The following is a 22,544-nucleotide window of genomic DNA, read 5'->3' as shown; positions in this document are numbered from 1 at the left end:
AGCCTCCTGAGTAGCTAATATTACAGATGCACACCACCACGCCAGGCTAATTTTTGTATTTTTAGTACAGACAGCGTTTTGCCATGTTGGCCAAGCTGGTCTCGAACTCCTGACCTCAAGGGATCTGCCTGCCTTGGCTTCCCAAAGTGCTGGAATTACAGGTGTGAGCCACTGTGCCAGCCTCTTCCCTAGTTTTTACCATACATTTGATACTGGGTAGACTTCACAATATTATATCTTTACTACATGGCAATATTTCTCATTTTTCATTCACCAGCTTATGCTTTTTGTCCACATTTTATTTCTAAGCTATTTTCCTCTTTTTTTCCTAAGAGTACATGCCTTGGGAATTATTCAATTATTACAACAATTTATTATACACTATATGCAAATAAAACCAGTTTTGATTGGCAGAAAAATGTTTGGTCTCAGAAACAAATAAACAAGTCTGTTTGCCTTTGTTCCTGTAGCAGCCTGCAAAGTATTTCTGCGTTTATGTCATTTTCTATTGAGAAGCCAAAGCCACACAGATCCCCTATATGCCCCAAATACAAAGAACAGCTGATAGTTATCCTGCCAGGTGTCTGGGGGCTCTGTGCCTGTGGGGAAGTCTGAAAGGCCATAGCAGGGAAACAGGAAGAACTGTTAAATAAATACAATCATTGCAGGGGATGGCCAATGCTGTTATGGGCAGAAAAGGACTGAGCAGGAGACACATTTTGTCCAAAGGAAAAATTTTTTAAAAGCCTATCTGTAGTTTGGGTGAATAAGCTTAATTCGTAACAAGCAATGAAAGTGGTTTCAAACTAGGCACAAATGTAAATGCCTAGATAGAAGCAGTCATGAAATGACCACTTAAGATCTATTCTTCAATGAGGAGGGTATTCATTTACTCAAACATGTATTCCCAGATGTCTTTATGTGAGGTACTTTGAGGTATACAAGATGAATGAGATGGTCCCTGTTCTCAAGGCACACAAAAGAGAAGCCAAAACTCAAGCACACGTAATAATGGGAAAGTCTTTAACAGGATTAGAGTTAATACTTTTACTTGGCTTTGCCTCTAACAAGTATTCAATCATCACAGTCAGACAGCTTATATGGAATGTTCTTTAATATGTAATAAAAAATTAAAAAGCAAAAAAAAAAAAAAAAACCAAGGCCAAAACAGATAATAAATCAGCCACTAATCACTGAATATTAAATTTTCCAAGTGTTTGACATGTGCTTGGCTGTGTGCAGGTTCAAGACACACTGGGCAGGCAGCTGCTTTCAACAAACCAACAATTTCCCTAGAGAATCAAAACTAAAAGGAGTTCAGAGGAGAGGGAGGTGACAGTGGTCTAGAGTCAGGGTCTACAGTCAGCATTCTTAAGTCATGGATGAGAGATGTCAGAGTAGGAGGGAAGGAGCAGGCGTGGAGAAGGGAAGGGCCATGGCATGTCTGGTAAGAGAAAATTATCCTGTGCTGATATGATGGGAATTCAAGGGAAGAGAATGATTAGCGGCGGGCTAGATGGCCTTGGGAGACAGCCATGAATGTGACAAATTAAGGAACATCTGCTGAAGGCTTTTGAATAGGAGGCCAATAAAAATTGTAAAAATAATATTGCTTAAAAGAAGGCAAGATAAAATGGGAAGCGAAAACCAGATTTGAAGGGTGACTCTAGAGCCTGCTGCAATAGTCATGAGGATGAAGACCTGAAAGACCAGGGCAGAGCTGCAGGCTGAAAGGAAGGAGCCCCACAAGATGTTTACAACAAAAACACTGTCAGAACCTCAGGAAAGCCAGGGACTGAGGAGTGCAGGGTTAGGAGTTAAGTCAAGATGGCAAGGTGTGCAAGCTTCACTAACCACTGAAGATCATGGAGTTCTCAGAGCAGCTTTCTCCCTGCGTGGTCATAACCTGTGCCACCTTTATCCCAGCTGCAGAAGGAACCAAGGAGGGACACTTGAACTAGGCTAAACCAGCAGATTATCCGAAGCAAGAACTTTATCTACAACACAGGGACTGAGTGAGTCAAGTGACTTTTCAGGTCAGGTAGGGTCAGGGCTAGCCAAGGTTCTGGGAGAGTGAAACTAGGAAAGCTGCAATTTAATCAGACTGTAGAAAGATGCACAGAGAAGGCCCTGTGTTTCCAGACAGACAGAGATACTGCTACAGCCTGACAACTCTCCAGCTGTGTAATGTCTAGCCATACTCCCTAGCAAGCAACTGGGTTCTGGGAGCGCCCCTGTATCTTCACAATCCATTCAGCATTCACTTGAGCTCTTTGCAGGAGTTTCTAGCCCTTACAGCCAAACTCTCCTTGACTAAGACAGAAAATGTTTTATCAATAAGCTGCCATAAGCCTAGCAGAGGTCATTGCTCCAATCTCCACTTGTCACTACCCCCTCTGGAGAGCCACACCCTAATGTGACAGGTGATGACAGCTTGGTGGTCACAGGAAGAGGCTCTGGTGTCACAACACTGCCCAGCTTCACTATTGACTCTGCCGCACACCAGTTGTATGGCATCCTCAAGTGGCTTAACCTCTGTGTGCCTCAGTTTCCTCATCTGAAAAATAGAACAAATAACAGTACCTCTCTCACAGGGCAGTCGTTAGTAATGTCCAAGATTTACAGCACTCCAATGTTCCTGGCACACCATACGCAGTCCCTGCACTCAGCATTGTGATGACTATTTTTAGCTACTCTCACCAGAAGGAGCACCACAGGACAGAGTGGACCCTCACTGCCCTGCTCCCAACCTTCTCGTGGCTACAGAAGAAACTCCAGGTATTCAAGGCCTTGCAAAGTGTGATGCTCACCCTCATCTCTGGCCGCTCCTCCACCATTCTTCCCACCCTTGAGGTGAAGGAGCCTCTACACACAGGGCCCCCTGCGCCCCACATGCTCCCTCTCAAGTCTCAGAGGGCTCCTTCCTCTGCAAATGTGGCAGGTGCTCTGACAGCCTCTTGCCTGCACCAACAGTGTTTGTTCTACTTGAGCTAGCCTCTCCAGGGCTGTGCCAATCTCAAATGCCTCTCCCTGAGGACTTCCTTGAAGAATGCAATGCCTCCTCTGCTGTGCCCTCACAGCCCTCAGTCAACGCACTTGCATTCTGGACCAGTTAGGCGTTTAGGTGACCCTGGACTGCATGTGCTCTGTCCTATAAATAATCATTATCACAGCCAATGCATATGAAACACTCCTTTGTGCCAGGCACTCAGACAAGTACTACATGAATTAACTCATTTAATTCTTCCGACAACTCCAAGTAACAGGTTTCTGTTATTATCCTCATTGCTTGGTTGCAGAGGAAAACGAAGGCAACAGAGAGGTTAAATAACTTGCCTCTAGCTGGGTGAAGTGGTGCACACCTGTAGTTCCAGTGCTTTGGGAGGTCAAGGCTGGAGGATCACTTGAACTCAGGAGTTCAAGGCTGCAGTGAGCTATGATCATGCCACTGCGCTCCATCCTGAATGACAGAGTAAGACCCTGTCTCTCAAAAAAAAAAAAAATTGAAAACTAGAAGAATAAAATATATAAATAACTTGCCCAAGGTCATACAGTTGGAGCCAGGATGGGAATGCACAGACTGTCCAGTTCCAAAGTGGCTCTTAACCTCTCTGCTAATACTGCCTATTTGAAGACTTCGCTTATTTCCTTAAGTCCGCTACCCGACAATCTCTGCATCCTGCCCCCTGCCTCCCCGAGGAATGGTGGGCCCTTTGTTTCCTGCCTTCCCACCTGTAAACTATGAACACCCATACCCATCCTTGTCCCTCTCTGATGCACAGCTAAGGTATGTTCTCTGCTCCCCACAACACATACCTGTCTGGAGCTCTATCAGATACTCTTTTTCCTGAATCGACTACTTTCCCTCATCTGGCTCTTCACCCTGAGAATATGAGCATGTGAACTCCTTCCTGAGACCCTTCCTCCTGGCTCCTGAAACCTCTTCTTCACCCTGATGCTCCCTCCTGGCTGCGGCATCATCCCACTCCCTTTATGCTCAAAGTCAACTCCTCAAAAGACTATTGTCCATTCTCCATCTTCACCCCCACCCCTCCACATGCTCATGGAGGCACAGCAATCCGGCCTCCTGGACAACCACCCCAAGTTCAAAGGTGGATTCCTCGTTGCTTCACCCAAGCAGTCATTTCATTCATGACCTTCCTCAACTTCTCTGAAGCACAGACACTGAATACCTTGCACACAGCAGGCTCTCAAATCTGTGTTGAACTGATGAATGACCAGTCCTCCTTCACTGACTGTCCCTCTTCCCTTGGCTACCTGAAGTGGCCAACACTGTCATTTGCCTACCCCAAATACCCCAAATACCTTTTCCCCATGTGCTTTATTAACGGGATCATAGCTTTATTTAGGAAGGTAATGTTCCCAGTTAAACAAACAAGAAACTTGTATTCCTAGACATTCTAGCAGTGAGGTATCGACAGACATTTACATCCAGAGAGACTTGTTAGAGGCAAACTCAGTCGGGAAGTGCATGTCTGCGACTTGGCATTTGCTCTTTGCCCTTTCTTCCACGGATGATGAACTTGGGAGACAGCATGAGCAGGGCCTCCATATATGCCTGGTTTTCCCTTCCTGATATGCCTGGCTTTCCTCCACTTCTCTGAACACTTTTTATTGGGCTCTCTGGCAGGCTTCCACCTTTTTTGACTGTTTCTTAAATGTTCCTGTTCCTCATGGTCTTCCGAATTCTTTTCTTCTCACTGCTTCTGAATAATCTCTTTCATCACCAGTGGGTTTAACTGCAACCTACTTGTGATGACTCCCAAATAACTCTTTGAGCCCAGACTTTCCTGAGCTCAAGATTTATATTCCCAGCTGCTTTTAGGGTTTCTATAGTATCTCACAGGCACTATAAATTTAAAATGCTTCAATTGCAGTTTATCGTATCCCATCCAGCTCAAAGAATGCCACCATTAGCACCCAGTTGTCCAAGCCAGAAATCAAGGGGCCATCCCAATTCCTCCTCAATACATCCTCCCCACAACCTATCAATTAAACTCTTTCCAATCAATCTCCTTGATGTTCCCTGACTCTGAGTCTTTCTCTGCATTTTCCCTTATACAAACTTAATTGAGATCTCATCATTTCTAACACAGATTGCTGCCCTAGCCTCCTAATTAGTCTGCCTTGTTGGTGAACAACATTGCTAAAGGGACTTTTCTATATGCAAATCTGTCTAACCACTCTCCTTCTTTAAAATCCTGCAAGGGCTTCCCACTGCTTCAGGGCAAACTTCAGAGTTTTTGGCACAGCGTATGACCTCTCATGACTCTCATATCTCCTCCCAGCTCACCCCAACACAATTGCAGCCATATGGGATGACTGTCAGCTCTCAGAATGCGTGGTTCTCTTTGCATCTTACCTTTGCACACACTTCAATGCCTGGCACATCCCCTTCACTCTCAGGCTAAGTGCTCTTTGTCCTCCAAGATGCAGCTCAGGCATGACTTCCTCGTATGAATCCTCTCCTACCCCTCCTGAGGCAAAGGGCAGCGTTTCTTCTCTGTACTCACGTGCTCTGGGACTAACTCTATTGTGACACTTACTGACTATATTGTAATCCTCAGTTTAAATTTCTTCTCTTTCTAGTACACTATTGGCCCCTTGAGGGCAATAACCTCTGTCTATCTATCCATCCATCCATCCATCCATCCATTTTCTATCCATCACAGTGCCTGGCATATGAATAGACACAAAAATGGAAAGTTTAATGCATATATGCGTATTTCTGTTGTTCTTAGATAAGCTACCTTGAGTTCAGAAAGGATGTCTCATTTTTTAGTCCTTACACATTAAGTAGATGCTTCATAAATGTTTTCTTCCTTCTTCCTTTTAGCATTGGATAATCAATGAATGTTCAAGCATCAAACTGACATGAAAAACTAAGGATGGCTATCAATTTAGGTATTTCGAATACTTCCATAAGATATCTTTTCTTGCTGTTCCAGGTTCATTCCATAAAGTTTCAGTTTCTTTGAATAGTTTCTCTTTTGGAATAACTTTAAAAATCATTATAAATGCAACTCATATCTATTTTAGAAATATTAGAAAGAGACAGAAAATCACAAAGAAAATAAAAGGAGCCATCAATCTTCTCATCCAGAGATGCCCATTATTTATCTGGTGGGGTATCTTTTTCTAAGCTGTTTTCTGTGATGGTAACACACTGACTTCACTCTCTATCGCCTGTTTCCAGATTGGCACAAGGGCCGAAATGGGCTGCCAATATGCTGGGGCAAACCCCCATCATTCATTCCATCAGAACTCAACCTAACAGTCAAAAGACAAAACAAGGAGAGTCCGTGTGGTGGCCACTCTAAATGATGAAGGCTTCTTAACCTGAGATTGGGCTTGTTTTGGAGCATGCTGTTCTTTGGCTTCAAACCATACTCAGGTGTGTCTTCCGGACTTTCCCTTATCTCTTTGATGAGATTCCGTCCAGCCTGACCAAATGTACTTCTTTCAAGTGGTGTATTATATTCACAGGAGTAACTCTGTAATCTTATTATTAAACTCTGTCAATTCCTATGGTTTTGAAAGTACGAAAAAAATCCCAAATCTTTAGTCTTGGAATATATTTCAAATCTCTCCCACCTGGCAGGGTGCCTCAACACCCACCACTGTGCGGATGTCTCAGTATTACATGTACCCTCTTTTCTCAGCATCAAGGAACAGCATAAACCTATAATTCTTAAATTCAGCCCAACTGAAAGAAATCCAGGAAGTATTTAGCATTGTTGTGATTATTAGCAATCCAATATGAAAAAAAAAATGTGCCCTTTTCCTAGTGTTAATACCGCTAAGTATCCCTGGAATTCTAAGTTCTCTCATGCCCGGGCTTGTTATTTTCCCTTGGATAGCCCTCCTTTGAGAATTTTCAGCAGAATATAAAGGACTATATCCTGGCTCAAGCAAAGCACCCTCTCCATCCCCTCCTCACACACACAAATTAAATTTGCCTTATCAGAAGGAAGGCAGGGGCATCTGGGAACAGAGCAATGGGTTAAAATATCTATGGACCAATCCACCTGTGTGGTAGCAGCAGGTGCTGACTCAGCGAGGCCTGAGAGCCCTAGGAATGGGCATGGAAGCCTGCAACTTGGATCGACACTTTTCCTATCTGGGATTTCTATATGAGGGGGAGAAAAGATGCAAGCACAGGGAGAAAACTGCTCAAAGTATTCCGACACTTGGAGTGCTTACAGCTCAAGTTCCTCAAGAACTTAACAGTCATGGAGAATTTGGAGCATGGGTACCCAAATATGACCTTGGGAAGCCTAGGACACCTTTGTTTGAATGACAAAAAGGCAACCTTTCTGATTTAGCAGATGCCTATGCCCTTGTAGAAAAATGAGAAAAAGATACCACCTCTGGGCAGACTTAACCCTGCAAAGAAAAAGGCCCCTTTTCAATAGCAGATACAGAGCATGGCAGCTGAGAATAGGTTGGAAATCAGCCTCCATCTACCCTTCAGTGGAGCCCCTTTGTGCACTGCACTAACTATAGAATCACACATAAAGGCCCGACATCCTCTTGACATAGATTCTATCCATGGATGACTGACTGGGATGGGTCTTCAAGGCCTTCTTACATCAGTAAGAAGGAAATGGTGAGGTCTGTTGAACCCAAGGTACTTCAAGCAACCCATGTTTCATCCCCATGCCACAGAAACCAAGGAAAACTGGATTACTCATCCATTTAACAAACACCTGTGCATGTGCAGGCCCTGTCTAGATGCTGGATGAAAAGCATGGTACAAACCTCAAGGACTATTGCATTCGAAAGGCAAGGTCTACCCCCAACATTTGCAGGGCCTAAGCAAGAGAAAAAATGGTAGCCACATACCACATGCTGTGTGTGAAGCTTCTCCTCACTCACTGGCCCAAACTGGGCACCTGCTGCCCACAGGTATCTCCACCAGCCCCTTCACCATCACTATTTTCAGTTTCTCTAAGGAACCTGATATGGGAAGGCCAGGCTCATGTATGTTTTCTTTGGAAAAATATCTAAGTCCTTTGCCTATTTTTCAATCAGGCTCCTTATTTTTTCTTTTGCTATTGGGTTGTAGGGGTTCCCTATATATTTTGAATATCAACCCCTTTTCAGATGTATAATTTGTTAATATTTTCTCTCATTCCATGAGTTGCCTTTTCATTCTGTTGATTATTTCCTTTGCTCTTGAGTTTGATATTGTCCTAGTCCTATCTGTCCACTTTTGCTCTTGTTGCCTGTGATTTTGGTGTCATATCCAGGAAATTGCTGCCAAAACCAATGTCATGAAGCCTTTCCCCTAGCTTTTCTCTGAGGAGTTTCACAGTTTCAGGTACTTTTTTAAAGTCATTAATCAATTTTGAGTTGGTTTTGCGTCTGATATAAAAGTCCAGTTTCATTCTTTCACATATGGATATCCAGTTTTCCCAACACCCTTTGTTGAAGATACTATCTTTCCCTATTGTGTATTCTTAGCAATCCCGTTGAAGATCAATTGATTGTATATGTATGGGTTCATTTCTGGGGCCTCTATTCTATTTTATTGGCCTGTATGTCTATTTGTATGACAGTGCCATACTCTTTTGTTTACTGTGGCTTGTAATATATTTTGAAGTTAGGAAGTGTGATGCCTTCAACTTTGCTCTTCTTTCTCAAGATTGCTTTGGCTATTTGGGCTCCTTTGTGGTTCCATATGAATTTAATTTTTTTCTATTTCTATAAAACAATACCATTGGGATTTTGATAAGAAGTGCAACTAAGAGGACTTCATTCTTTTGCACAACTGTTGTGTACCCTAAAATTAGTCACTGATGAACAGAAGATATGTACTACAGATAGAGAGTTTCAGTATTTTCAAGTATACTCCAAATGCTTTTTAAAATTACAGCCAACATATTGATGGAAGGTGTGCTTATCTCAAACATAATTTTAGCTGCATCCAGATTTCCTTAGCTTTGAACTTATATATCCAACTGACAGCTCCCTTTAGAATCCTCAAAAACATATTAGAGATAGGTCCTAAACAAAACTCAAACACCTCTTTATTTCTGCCCCTGCAAACTTTCCCATCTCATTCAATGTCACTTCATTCCCATTTTTACTCAAGTCAGTAAACTTCATTTACAAAAATCAGTCATTCTTGATTTCTCTCTCTTTCTCCTTAGTATGCCCTCTCCCAAATCTTGCTGATTTCTCAAAACCATCTTTTGTTCTCCATCCTAATTGCTACACCTCAGCCCAGTCACCAATATCTCTTGCCTAGACTAATATAACATCCTCCTACTTGATCTTCCTGCTCCCATTCTCCACAAGGCAATAATGGTCTTAAAAAGGAAATCAGTTCAGGTTAGGCCTTATGTAAAACCCTTTAATGTCTTCTCATGGCATTAGAATAAAATCTAGACTTCTGATCTTGCCCTATAAGAGCCTGTGTGGTCTGTTGCCTGCCTAGCTCTCCATGCTTATCTGATGCTATGCTTCCTCTTGCTCACCAGCCTCCTTTCAATTCCTCAAGTGCATGCACATGCCTCCCCCTTGCCCATGATGATTCTCCCTGGCCACTCTACCCAAAGCAGGTGCTTCTCTGTGGTTCAAGTTCTCAGCCCATTGTTTATTTCCTTCCTAACATTTATTGTAATTGGCAATGATTTTACTAACTACTAACTACCTTTTATTGTTTTTGTCTGTTTCCTCTCACTATAATGTAAACTCCATGAAGCCAGCAGCTTAACATGTCTATTAGGAACTAGAGTGAAAGTTAATTCAGTTCAATGACTGGTCCACAGTGTCTATAGTAAGTGCTCAAGAAATATTTACCAAGTGAACAATCTTACAACCATCTTAAAAATTCACCCTGATTATTGCTCTCCAGACTTCTATCAATTAAGCTTCTAAAGCATAAACAAAAATTTCTTTCTTATAAGACAAACTCAAAACTTTCATTATACTTTGAGGAGGTTTAATTCAAATCTGGGCTCCAACAGATTATTTTCTTCAAATATTCACATTGGCTATCAAGTGGAACTCCATGGGGAATGAAAAAAAACCATCATGGATGCAAATTCAATTATTAAAAAAAGGCAGTAGCATAACAGTACTCATGCCTTATTTAATGTGGAAAATATTTAAATAAGATCATTATGGCTCTCTTACAGCATATCTATTTAGTCTAAACCTCTGGTTCCTTTCCACTATAAATCTACTTTGTTTGAAATCTCAGAATGTATAGCCCAAGGCTTTTCCAATGCTAAAACAAAACAAAACAAAAATGGGCACAGTGATCTTTATCACATTTTGGAGTATTAATTACTAACAGCACAAAAAATTTAGCAGATAATTTGAACTATATATTCTTTATCTATTCTTTCTTCCAATCTCTTTGTGAATCTGTAGCCATAATTTCTAAGCAATTAAATCCAAGACAGGAAAATAGTATGTCATTGAGACACGAAGTAGTTACAAGAACTCCTTAATAAGCCATGTCCATTTCATCTGATCTTTCAGGGTCAAATGGTTTAGTAATTCCCTAAAAAGGAATAAACAATGAAGATTTAAAAAAACTGAGAAATATGGAAAAATAAAAACAATTAGCAAACACTACCACCATCACCAACAAAAAATTCAACCCAATACTTACTCCAAATGTTTTAAATCAACATTGCAATTCTTGTTTGCTGGAGAATCCTAGAATATACTCTGTTCTTTGCACATATTGAATGAAACTCATCATGTACCCCTTGTCTCCCTGGGGAATGCCTATACACTTATTAACCTGCTAAAGAGTTGCTTCCTCTGTAAAAACCTTTGCATTTCCTTCCTCTGGGTTCCTGTAGCATCTTGGACATATGTCTTTTACACAGCAACAAATAACCACAAAGCATCGTAGACATTAAACATATATGTGTGTACCACACCAAGAGCAACTTGAGGACTTGTCCACTCGTCTTTGTAAGCCCAGGCCCTAGGACAGTGCCAGGTACATAGTAAGTATTCATTCACCACATTTATTGAAAAAATGAATAATTAACTCATCTCTTTTATTCCTTTTCCTAAGATCTATATATGGTCACCATATTTTATAACCCTAAAACTGACAACCATGATGTCATAAAGGGTTTCGGTGTCATTTTTAGGTGCATAAAATAGAAATATGCTAGTTTTGATGTCCAAATACTAGAATTTCTAAGATGTTTCACTGGGCAACTGGAGGGAATATTTGATAACTAACCTAGAAAACATGGGATCTCAAGTTGCCATAGCTATGAAAGACGGAAACGGTGGTGACCTTAAATCTGTGGGACAGATATCTAACTCTGGCTTCTTTCTCATCTCCCCACTTCCTATGCTCCAGCCTTTCTTTCATTCAAATGACACAATGGTAAGGATCACTGACTTCCTGGCAACCTCACTAGCCATGGATTACAGGTTGCTCTGGTTGAGGAGAAGACAACCTTGGAGCACCATTTCCTGATGACATTATCAAAACTCTCTAGTTTCGATCAAATGAGGAAAATGCTGTCTTAGATTCATGAAAAAATCTGAAATGCAGATTATTTTCAGAAAACTACACTTTTCTTTTTTTTTTCAGTCACACACAGCAGCTCCAAACATGACCATCAAATAAATAACAAAACCAGTTCAGAAAGGAATGTTTTAAGAATGAACAAAGTTGAATTAGGTATTTTATATTGGCAAGTCTAAGAAATGTTTGTGGTCTTTAAATTTTAAAAGTTTGTTCAGATGTACATCAGAACATTGTTTGTAATTGAGGAAAAAATTGAAAACAAACTAAAGAGTAACAGTGGATTAACTGTGGTACATCCACAGAAAAAAATAACATGCAACTATCAAAAAAATGCAGAAGCATATTTAAAACATTCACTGTATATTACATGGGGAATAAAAGCTGTTTATGGAGCTGAATATACAGCAGGATGCTATCACTGTATGAAATCACATATGCATATTTAGACATAGAAAAAGCCTGGAACAATATACACGAAGTGCAAACAATGGCATCTCAGTGAAGTGTACTACTTTTGCTTATCAGAATTTTCTACAATTTCTAAAATGAACCTGCATCGCTTCTCTCATTAGAAGGTGTAATTTGCCTGTTTCAGTATATTTTGTTATTCTAATCTTTTTTTCACATGATTAAAATACATGTCTTATGAAAGTTTGCTCAAAAGTAAATGTCATTTAACTTCTCATCCTAATTATAGAAAAAGGTTGATTGACTGTGTTAAAATTAAAGCAGATTTCTGAATTCTCTATGAAAATATGAATGAAATAGGAGAAACCCAGAAATTTTCATGAATGTTAGGAAAACTAAAAGGAAAGCTCACTGACTTCATATACCATCAAAATTGCAACACCATTTCCCTAGAAAGAGTTTTAGTCTGGAAGATTTCCTAAAGTCTAAAACATTTGCTAATGTGCAAATATTTTAAGACACATATCACAGATTTCTGTGAGCAACCATTCCACATATTTTCCAAGCGTTATCTATCACCATTAATAAACATTCACTAAGTTCTTTCTCAGTCAACTGGTATTAGGAAAGACAGATAAACTATTGTCCCTTTCCTTCAGGAAATTTGCCCTAAAGATAGGGGATTATTCCATATATTACATATATTCTTCGGGTTTCCATTTATTCAAGTTACCAGTTTTCTGAATAAATAACTTTACAATTTTATAGAGAATTCCTTTCTAATCCTTACTACTTTTTGTGATAAGAACCACTCCCATTTAACAGATGAAAAGACTAAGACACACAAAGATTAAGCAATTTGCCTAAAATCAGAAAGCTTGGAAGTCACAAGGTTAGGTGTGGAATGTAGTTCTACCAGCCTGTAGAGATAAAGATGTTTTAACCATTAAAACACACACACACACACACACACACACACACACACACACACACACTCTCTCTCTCTCTCTCTCTCTCTCTCTCTCTCTCTCTCACACACACACACACAGAAAGTAAGGAGTACAGGCAGAAGGTAGTACACTTATTCAGAGGAAAACCAATACTACCTAGAGCCGGAAGGATCAGAGGACATTCCATGGAGTGCACGGCACTTAACTGACGTCTTGAAAGACAGAAATGCATTATCAGGAGAGATAAGCAGTTCCAGGAGAAGGCATTTTTCCCTGCTGGTTACAAATATGGCTTGGATGTCCCTCAGTCCTCTTTTGTAAAGGATCCAGACAGACTTCCCAACCCACAAGAAGGAACCTGACAATATTCTATGATTAGAAGGAAATCTTAGCAATTCAAAGTGAGGAAAATATTGTTTGTTTCCTATCATTACTGGTCCTCTCCTCTCCCACTATTCAGCAACAATTTTGCAAAGGAATAGGGAAAAATCTGCTCCTGAATAAAATCTAAGAAGACAATGAACTTTTTTTTTTTTTTTTTTTTTAATTTACAGCACTCACTGAAGAGAAAAATGTCTCTGGGTTAGGAAACTGGGTCAAAGTTACAGAAATAATTGTGTCATGGGTGTGGAACTATATTTCAATTTATAAGTGGAAAAAAGTCATCAGGAGAAATAGATGACAAGGGAATAAGATGAACCAGACAAACCCATGAAGGAAGGAAGTCAGTAAAGCCCTTAGCTTGAACAGTTTACTCATGTTTGGAGTAAAAACATTTACTTATAAAATTGTTCCCTCTCACAATAATGCCAAAGAAAGAAAGAAAGAAAAGAAACTGTCATTTATCCTTGATTGTTCCCCCAAGCTATAATCATATACGTGTAAAGGAGTATTTCTTGTGAAACACTTAATACCAATTTACCAATAAAAGGGGAGGAAGATGACCTTTCACTTCAGTTCCTTTTTCACCTCAAGAATCTAGAAGAACCCACATCCTTCTTCAGCCATCTGGCTGTCTCCAGTTGTGCTCACTGTATTCTATCTTAACTCCACTCAAGTCAGGCTCCAACTGCACCACTCCACCGCAATGACTCTCACACGGGTGACTTGTAACCTCTATGTCACTAAATGCAGCACTCAGTGATTAGACTTCATCTCACTTGTCAGATCAGCTGCAACTGACACACCATCACCCCATCTTCTCTCATGTCTTCTTCACATGGTTTCTAAAGCGCCGTGCTCTCTTGGTTTTCCTACCTCTCTGATTGCTCTAGCTTGGTTTCCTTTTCCTGATCTTTCAATGTTATAGAATGCTTCAAGGTTCAGTTCTTAGTCTTTTCTTTAATGACACTTTCCCCTTAGTGATCCCATCTACTCTCCTGACTTCACTATCCACAGGCAGATGACTCACAATTGTGTATTTCAGTCCAGCCCTCTTTCCTGAACTTGACTCAGGTATCTAACTGCTTACTTGATGCCTCCACTTGAATGTCTAATAAAGATTGCTTAACATATGCAAAACTCAGCAGCTAATGCCACTCACCTCCACAGCCATAGCCCCTCCCCCCGCCAAAAAATATCCTACTCCACCCACAGATTTCCATATTTCAGCTGATGGCAACTCCAATCCTTCCCGTTGTTTAGGCCTCAAACCTTTCAGTTATGCTTAACTTCTCTCTTATGCCCACCTTAAATCTACCAGCAAAATCTGTTGGTTCTATCTTCAAAATATATCTAGAATTTAGCCACTTCTTCCACCTTCACTGCTACCACCCTCATCCAAGCTATCATCATCTCTTACCTGGATTGCTGGATAGCCTCCTAATTGGTCCCCCTGCCTCTACCATGCCCTCAGAGTCTATTCTCAACACAGCAGGAGTGTTCCTATTAAAATCTAAGACAGATCATGTCACTCCTGTGCTCAATGCTCTGTGATGGCTCTCATCTCACTCATAAAGCCAGTGTCCTTCATACAAGATACTATGCCACCTATGTTTGCAATAATCCTCACTATTGCCCACCTCTCTAACCCCCCTCTATTTTTCCCTTCAACAACTCTGCTTCAGCCATCCTGAGCTCCTGTTCCTTACACTATATGTGTGTACACATACACACGTACACACTTTATATGTGTAAATTTACATAGTAATTTACTTATTTTTTATGTTTGTTACTGCCCCTCCTTCTACCCTGTTAGAATGTATGCAAAATGTGGGTTCTACAGGGCAGGAGTCTTTGTTTTGTACACCAAAGTATCCTAAGAGACTAGCCCAGTGTGAGGCACATAATCAGTGCTTTAATCAACATCGCTTAATGAATGAATTTCTAGTCTCAGCAAACTATAAAGGGCTCAGCCATGTGACTGAACTTGTTCCACTAAGAATCTTACTACATTCCTTTCTCTTAAAAAACATGTGGGCCAGGCACAGTGGCTCACACCTGTAATCCCAGCACTTTGGGAGGCCAAGGCGGGCGGATCACGAGGTCAGGAGATCGAGACCATCCTGGCTAATGCAGTGAAACCCTGTCTCTACTAAAAATACAAAACAATTAGCCAGGCATGGTGGCGGGTGCCTGTAGTCCCATCTACTCGGGAGGCTGAAGCAGGAGAATGGCTGAACCTGGAAGGCGGAGCTTGCAGTGAACCGAGATCGCGCCACTGCACTCCAGCCTGGGCGACAGAGCAAGACTCCGTCTCAAAAACAAACAAACAAACAGACAACAACAAAAAAACACATGTGCCACAGTAAATGCTGAATAAATGCTTGTTGAATTTCTAAATGGCACTGTGTTGTAAATGGAATAAAATCTCACCACAAATATCATGAACTCAATAAAACAAAACAAAACAGAAACCGTACCATTTGTTCATCCATTTATCCATCTATTAATTCATCTACTCAACATAAATTTGCGTAACTATAATGTGCTCTGCATTATGTCCCTGTATTAGGGACACAAATAAAAGGCTTAGTCCCTATTTTTGCATGGGGCAAAGAGAAAAGAAACCATACAAATACAATTCAGACTATTAATTGCCTTTATAGAGGGAAGCCCTGGGAACAACAGGATCACAGAAGAAAGCACCTAACTGACCGGGGTTGTAGACGCAGGGGCCATCAGGAAAGATGTGCCCCTTGAACTAAATTTTTAAGGAGTTAGTTAAGGAAAAAGAGTTGGCAGGGGTTATGGAGGAAGGAGGAAGAAGATGCCATTTTAAGCAGAGGACACAGCTTGTCTGAAAGCACAGCCAGTAAGCATATACAGAAAACACTGAACTCCAGGCAGCTCAGTTAGCTAGAGTACAGGAATCCAGGGGATATGTTGAAGTGGAGAGGTCTTTTACTCATACTGCATAGTGTGATTTAAACTTGAACTTATGTGGTAGCCATTACAGTTGCATTCTCAAGTTTGTATTTTAGAAATATCTGAAAGCAAGTAGTATGGTAAATGGGGCCTTGAGAAAGACTATATAGAAAAGGTATGAAATTTAAATTCAGAGTTAGAAATGCAATATAAATTGGTAAAGAGCATCAGGAATTTTAATTCTTGACTCAAAGTAACCTGACAATTATAATTATATTATTTACCTTTTCTCCCTAAGAGGACTCAAAAGAAGAGAGCATTAAGGGAAAGAGACTCAAAGAAATTCTTAAACACATCCTGATTCAAATCCAAAACCTAAATGAAGTGAAACAAACAATGAAGAAAACCATCCTCAGTGCCATTCTTTACTCAACAGGGAGTTCACAATAATAGTCCAAGAGAACATTTACAGTGCCAGAAGAAATACCCAATCCATCCATCATCCCCTTACTCCCACTCCCTCCCAAACATCTCATATTTTCCTTCCCAAAAGATACCAATACTCAACAGCTACTTGTCACTCCCAAGTTCTGATAATCCTCTTGGCATCTCAACATTAAAATCTTTCTTTGTCCTTAAAGCAAGGGAGATGGATTGCCGAATCCCAGGAGCGATTACCTCAAACAACCATTTTACTCTGCTGGGGCACAAAAGATCTTTCTCAATTGTATTCTTTCACAACACGCCTTGCTAGCCAAGCCTGAAGAGGTTAGTTTGGTTTGGGGGACCACTGTAGGCAACTGGAAAAAAACCAGAATTATACCCGGCATTGATACAGAACCGAACTTCTGTGGGTAAACAAAAGCAATAGGTTCTCTGTTCTCTACTTTCAGTCATGTTGCCTTAAAATTTGTAAATGAGTATTTTTTACATCTCCCCGAGTATTTATTCTAGAAATTCAAAAGGGAGAAACAGAAATCAGGCACAAAGAGGTCCTAGGTACAAGTACCAAATACTTACTTCTCTCTTAGGGCAGCACTTGAAATCTGAACTGCTGATGCAAAATCAAAGCACAGCACACTTTCTATCTATATAGTACCTACATAGGTATATGCATAGTTCAGTATCATTTACAAAGCCCAAGTTTCTGTTTAAGAAAATGAAGGGAAAAATAGAAGAAAATCTAAAGTCACAGGAAAGCTAAATATGGCTCCAGGAACGCAGAAAAAGGTCCACAAGGGTGAGTGAGGGGTGCGTGTGTGTATGTGTGTGTGTGTGCGCGCTCATGTGCGTCTGGTGTACATACACAAGACCCAATTATTTGACATTATCTGCTTAACCTTATTCTGTTATAAAATTATTTTCACAAACAAGCTACATATAGAACTAAAAGTCACTGTTGAAGTGATTTCTAAATATTTACTGAACTTCTAAAAATAAGACTAACCTTTTGGAACCAACTGTGGTTTTTGATGGTTTGTTCCAAAATGTCTAATGTAGGGACATAATAGTATGAAACTGGAAGTCTAATCACCAATTCTGGAATGTTTTCAAAGGGAGGTTTTCCTTTTTTGGATCCTCTTACTCACCAGTGAATTGATTTTTCTATGAAGAAAAGTTTTTAAAAAGTAAAGTTTCTCAAGGATTGCTCAATTCCTCTGAATTTAAATCTCTACCTCTGGGGAGAGCCTCTCACAGGGAAAGAAGAGGTAAGCATGATCCTTCTTTGAATCTTGGTGTTACATTTTTCCTTTAAAAAAATGCCAGTTTTAACTTAGAGTTTTTTAGGGGAAAGGAGGGGAGGGAAGGGTCAAACTGGTTCTTGTCTTTGTTTCCCTAGGAATGACAATCTAGGAACAACCAAAGATACTGTATAAATTAAATATAGCTCTGTTTATATATATGTATATATTTAAAGAAAACAAAAAAATCCAAAATTTGTGGGATTGGTAATTTCAAATTTCAAATATAAAGTCAGTTAAAAAATATGTAAAGCAGAGCAGGGCGGGACCTGTTCATAAGGTGGAGCAAGCATCAGGTGCTCCGAGGAGCGAGGCCGGGTATTCAAGGGAGGGATACTTCAGGCTCGTGCAGTAGAGGAAGACTGAGCCTGGTCTTGAAAGATGGGGTTGAAAATCTGCAGAGTCCTGAGGCTTTCAGACTGAAAAAGGCTTTCCTTTCTCACCTGACAATCACAGTCTATCATGATTTATAGACTTTTCTTGATCAACTCCTCTGGAGATATTTTCCTGGAGAAACACTGGAGAAGTGTGGTACACTGTTCTGTTTGTGATTACTTTTTTGAGGTGCAAGAGCAAGCTACTGAGGCAGAAAGTGTGCCTCCAGTTATCCCTACCCCTCACCACTGTCTCTTAAGTGTTTACCACCACAAGATCTTATTTTGTCGCTGTGATCCAGATGGAGGTCTCCCCTCTATTTGTCCGAGTTTCTTCACTGAGTAGTGGACACATTTCAGGATTATGTTGGAGTCTGTTCAGAATTAGTGATGAAGGACAATGTGATTGTGATTTATGCGGCATTAGAAGAGACGCTTGGCAATGGGTTTCCAAGCTGACTCATTGGCTACCGAGTCAAATATCCTCAAAGAACTGATAAAGCCTCCCACTATCCTTCGAACAGTTGTCAACACCATCACAGGAAGCACCAATGTGGGTGACCAACTTCCCACTGGATAACTGTCAATGGTGCCTTGGCGAGGTACTGGGGTGAAATACACCAACAATGAGGCCTATTTTGATGTGATTGAAGAGATTGATGCCATTATTGATAAATCAGGTTCTACAATTGCTGCTGAAACCCAGGGGGTGATTGATGCTGTATCAAGCTGATTGGAATGCCAGACCTTACACTTCCCTTCATGAACCCCAGGTGGTTGGATGATATCAGCTTCCATCCTTGTGTTTAAGTGCTGGAAATCTGAGCATATCCTTTCTTTCATCCCTCTTGATGGAAATTTCCGCCTGCTCTCTTATCCTGTCAGTGCAAAGAAACTGGTTGCAATCCCAGTGTATGTCAAACATAATATCAGTTTCTGAGACAGTAGTTCACTTGTATGCTTTGGAATAATGGTGGGACCCAAGCAGGCCATGGGGAAGACCACAGAGGGAGTGACAGTCACCAGCCAGATGCCCAAAGGGGTCCTAAACATGAGCCTGACTCCACGACAAAGGATGTACACGTTCAGCCCAGTCACAGAGATGCTATTTCGGGATGTGGGAAAAACAAATCCCCACAAGCTACCAAGTTTAAGGAAGATCATGGGTCTTCACATTGGAGATTCCAAACCAGAACCATGGTTCTGTGGAACCATTATTTCCTTCTATACTCTTTAATTTTTTACCTATTACTAAAAAAACAAAACAAAACAAAACAAAAAAAAACCTTCCTGATATTTTCCTCTAATATGATAAAATTAACTTGTAGTTAAGATGCAGCAGCTGGCTATTTCTGGACTTAGGGTCATCTGGATATGTATGGAGAAAAGTACAAACCCTTTAAGGGCATAAAATACATGACCAAAGCTAGAAAGTTCCAAGTTTGAACCTGAAGGGAGAGTCTGCAGAGGGAAAAGTCATGAACACTTTTTCATTTCTTATCTAAAAGTAAAAAGTATCGGCCTGTCTCCTAGGACAGTCCCCTCCTGGGCCCACACATTCCTTTTTCTCCTTAGCCTGCAGTGCTGTGGAACTAATCAAGGGAGGAAAGGGTCACCAGGGAGAACTGGACAGAACTGAAACACAGCAAAACCAGTTCTCAAGGACAAGGTGTGTGATGGGGGTAGAGATGCTTGATGCTTGTGTAACTATTTTTAACATGGTTTCTACTGAAAAAGACCAACATTTGTTGCTTGCTTGGCTTTAATTATCTAAAGCTGATGAAAGACTTCTTTGTTCATTTTTCAAGGTAGAAAGATTAGAAAGAGGCTGGGAATGGTGGCTCAAGCCTGTAATCCCAGCACTTTGGGAGGCTGAGGTGGGTGGATCACCAGAGGTCAGGAGATTGAGACCAGCCTGGCCAACATGGTGAAACCCCGTCTCTACTAAAAATACAAAAACTAGTCAGGCATGGTGGCACATGCCTGTAGTCCCTACTACTCAGGAGGCTGAAGCAGGAGTATCACTTGAACCCGGGAGGCGGAGGTTGCAGTGAGCCAAGATTGCACCCCTGCACTCCAGCCTGCATGACAGAGCGAGACTCTGTCTCTGAAAAAAAAAAGAAAGAAAGATTAGAAAGAAAAATTGGAAGAAAAATGAATGTTAGGTCAAGGAAAGGCCTGTTAAGGATCTGATCTATGCAGGAGAAGGAGGAGGAAACAGAATTAAAGAAGAGTTACGAGACATCTTTAAATGAAAGATTGGCAAGAAAAGTAAATAAATTCTGTATTAAGGAGGGATGGGAAGAAGAGTTGGTTTCTTTCTGATCCTTCTGCTCATACATAAGAAACACTTGTACTTCTACAAAAGGACTGGAGACTTCTTAAATTCGAGTACACTATTGACATGAAAACCCTAGTAGAATCATATTTTCCCTCGAAGACTGTGATGATATCAGACTAGTTTTCAGACACTGCCTGTTGCTGGCCTTTAGCACTTGGGTCTCATTGTCAGTGAGAAGGTGGCCTGCCTTCTTTCCTGGTGGCTGCCTAAAATGCTTCCTTCCCTAACCCAACTCCATTCTACTCACTTCCCTTTACAGAATTCACCAGCCTTTTTCCTATTACCTGATCCTTCCACAGGATTTTCTAAAAAGCAGGAGAGTTTCAGACAAGCCAGTCCCATAACCCCCAGTGCAGCCGGAGGTTGTGTGTCATGGTATTGGAGAGGGCCGACTCATTTTCCATGAAGGTAGACATGGCTGTGAGTGATCTCACATCTGCATTTGTCCATGCTGGGGTGGTACTGAATCCCAACCTTCCGGTTGGAAACTCTTCCATCAATCGCCTTAAGAGAATGGTTACCGTGGAGGGTATGGTTGCTCCTTGAAGCTGCTTGGTAAGTGGTCATTTCCTCATAGACTTCTGTTTTGTACTCTACTCTACCATGTATTTACAACAGTTAGCTACCAGTCCCTTTTCGTTCTAAAACAAAAAATTTCCCCTAAATCTTTGAATAAAATTAATGCTATAGGGAAAAAATACATAAAGCTGTGGAACCATGATTTCCTTCTATACACTTTAATTTCTTACCTAGTACTAAAAAAAAACTTCCTGGTATGTTCCTTTAATATAATACTGTTTTAAGGAATGATTACCTATCATTTGATTCAAAACAGAAGTAGCAGCTCTAGTAAAATAAAGCAAGTTGCTAAAGTTAGCTGGGAAATGGTCTTCAAGTTAATAATAAAAAAGTTTATAATAATAATAATAAAAAAACCAAAAGGGCCTAAATTCAAAAGGAAAAAAAATAGACAGTAATAGGGACTTGAGAAAATGGCCTTGGTTTTCTCATCTCTTCAATGGGAATCCATAGCACCTGCCTCACAGGGTTGTCATGAGGATTTTAAACACTCATAAATGTAAAGCACTAAAAATAGTGTCTGGACCCATAGTGAATGCTCAAGAAATATTAACACATCATTATTATTATTACTGGCAAAAACTCACGTTATCAGGCCATTTATCACTTCCTACCCAGGAAGGCAAATGGTCATAAGGGAATCACAATCTGGTGAAAATCTTGGCTGCCACGCAATGATAGCCTTATTTCACAGACAGCATACTGAAGACACGGCTCAAGATTTCTAAAATCTGGAAGGAAGAAGTAGTCATTAGAGAAAGATCAGTATTTCTGATTTCTAGAAGGGGGCTATCACCTATAAAAAGAAGAATAAGGCTTGTTTTGCATTTGCCAAAGGTGGACTTGAATTGAATGGTGGAAGTTAGAGGGAAATGTCTGTTCACTATAAGAAAGGCTAACATCAGAAACAATCGCTTCATAAAAGGATAGCCTGCTTTGAAGGATATTGTACTGTTAACTGAGTGTGAAAGCAGGAGTTTCATCCGTCAAGGATGCTAATTGCCCAGCATCTTTGTAAGCACATTGTGTACGGACCCATTCAATCCTCACCACAGCCACCCTGCTCCACTGTCTATATTCCTAACCACCACAATTCGCTGCCTACCTCCCAGCTCTGGAATCCTGGGCAAGTAACTCAACCTCTCTGTGTCTCCATTTCCTCATTTATAAAATGAGGATAATGATAGCACTTGCCTCAGATGATAGTGATAGATTAAATGCATTGATATATTTGCTTAGCACTTAGAACAGTCCCTGACACACAGCAAGTATTTTATTACTTTTTATACAAAGGTCATTTCAACTTTT

At 40.6% G+C, this 22,544-nt stretch overlaps 1 protein-coding gene and 1 pseudogene across 14 annotated transcripts in view; one reads left to right on the top strand and one right to left on the bottom strand.

Annotated features, from left to right (window-relative positions):
- The window catches only part of PIP5K1B (phosphatidylinositol-4-phosphate 5-kinase type 1 beta), a 303,947-nt gene that overhangs the window by 201,239 nt on the left and 80,164 nt on the right, over positions 1-22,544 (bottom strand). For 3 of the 14 annotated variants that reach the window (XM_055350753.2, XM_055350748.2, XM_055350747.2), the window contains exon 3: positions 21,824-21,967. The exons of 9 other annotated variants lie outside the window; for them this stretch is intronic. The gene's annotated coding sequence lies outside the window, so the exon portion shown is untranslated. Of the gene's footprint in view, positions 1-13,050; positions 13,278-21,823; positions 21,968-22,544 lie in introns of those variants that run through there. 2 more of the 14 variants (XM_055350751.2, XM_055350744.2) reach the window with 2 other exon arrangements.
- Positions 18,405-19,762, top strand: LOC101151103 (AP-3 complex subunit mu-2-like; annotated as a pseudogene).

Source organism: Gorilla gorilla, chromosome 13 (assembly GCF_029281585.2).
Source record: "Gorilla gorilla gorilla isolate KB3781 chromosome 13, NHGRI_mGorGor1-v2.1_pri, whole genome shotgun sequence".
Taxonomy (NCBI): Eukaryota; Metazoa; Chordata; class Mammalia; order Primates; family Hominidae; genus Gorilla; species Gorilla gorilla.
This window is presented reverse-complemented; position numbering and strand designations above follow the sequence as displayed.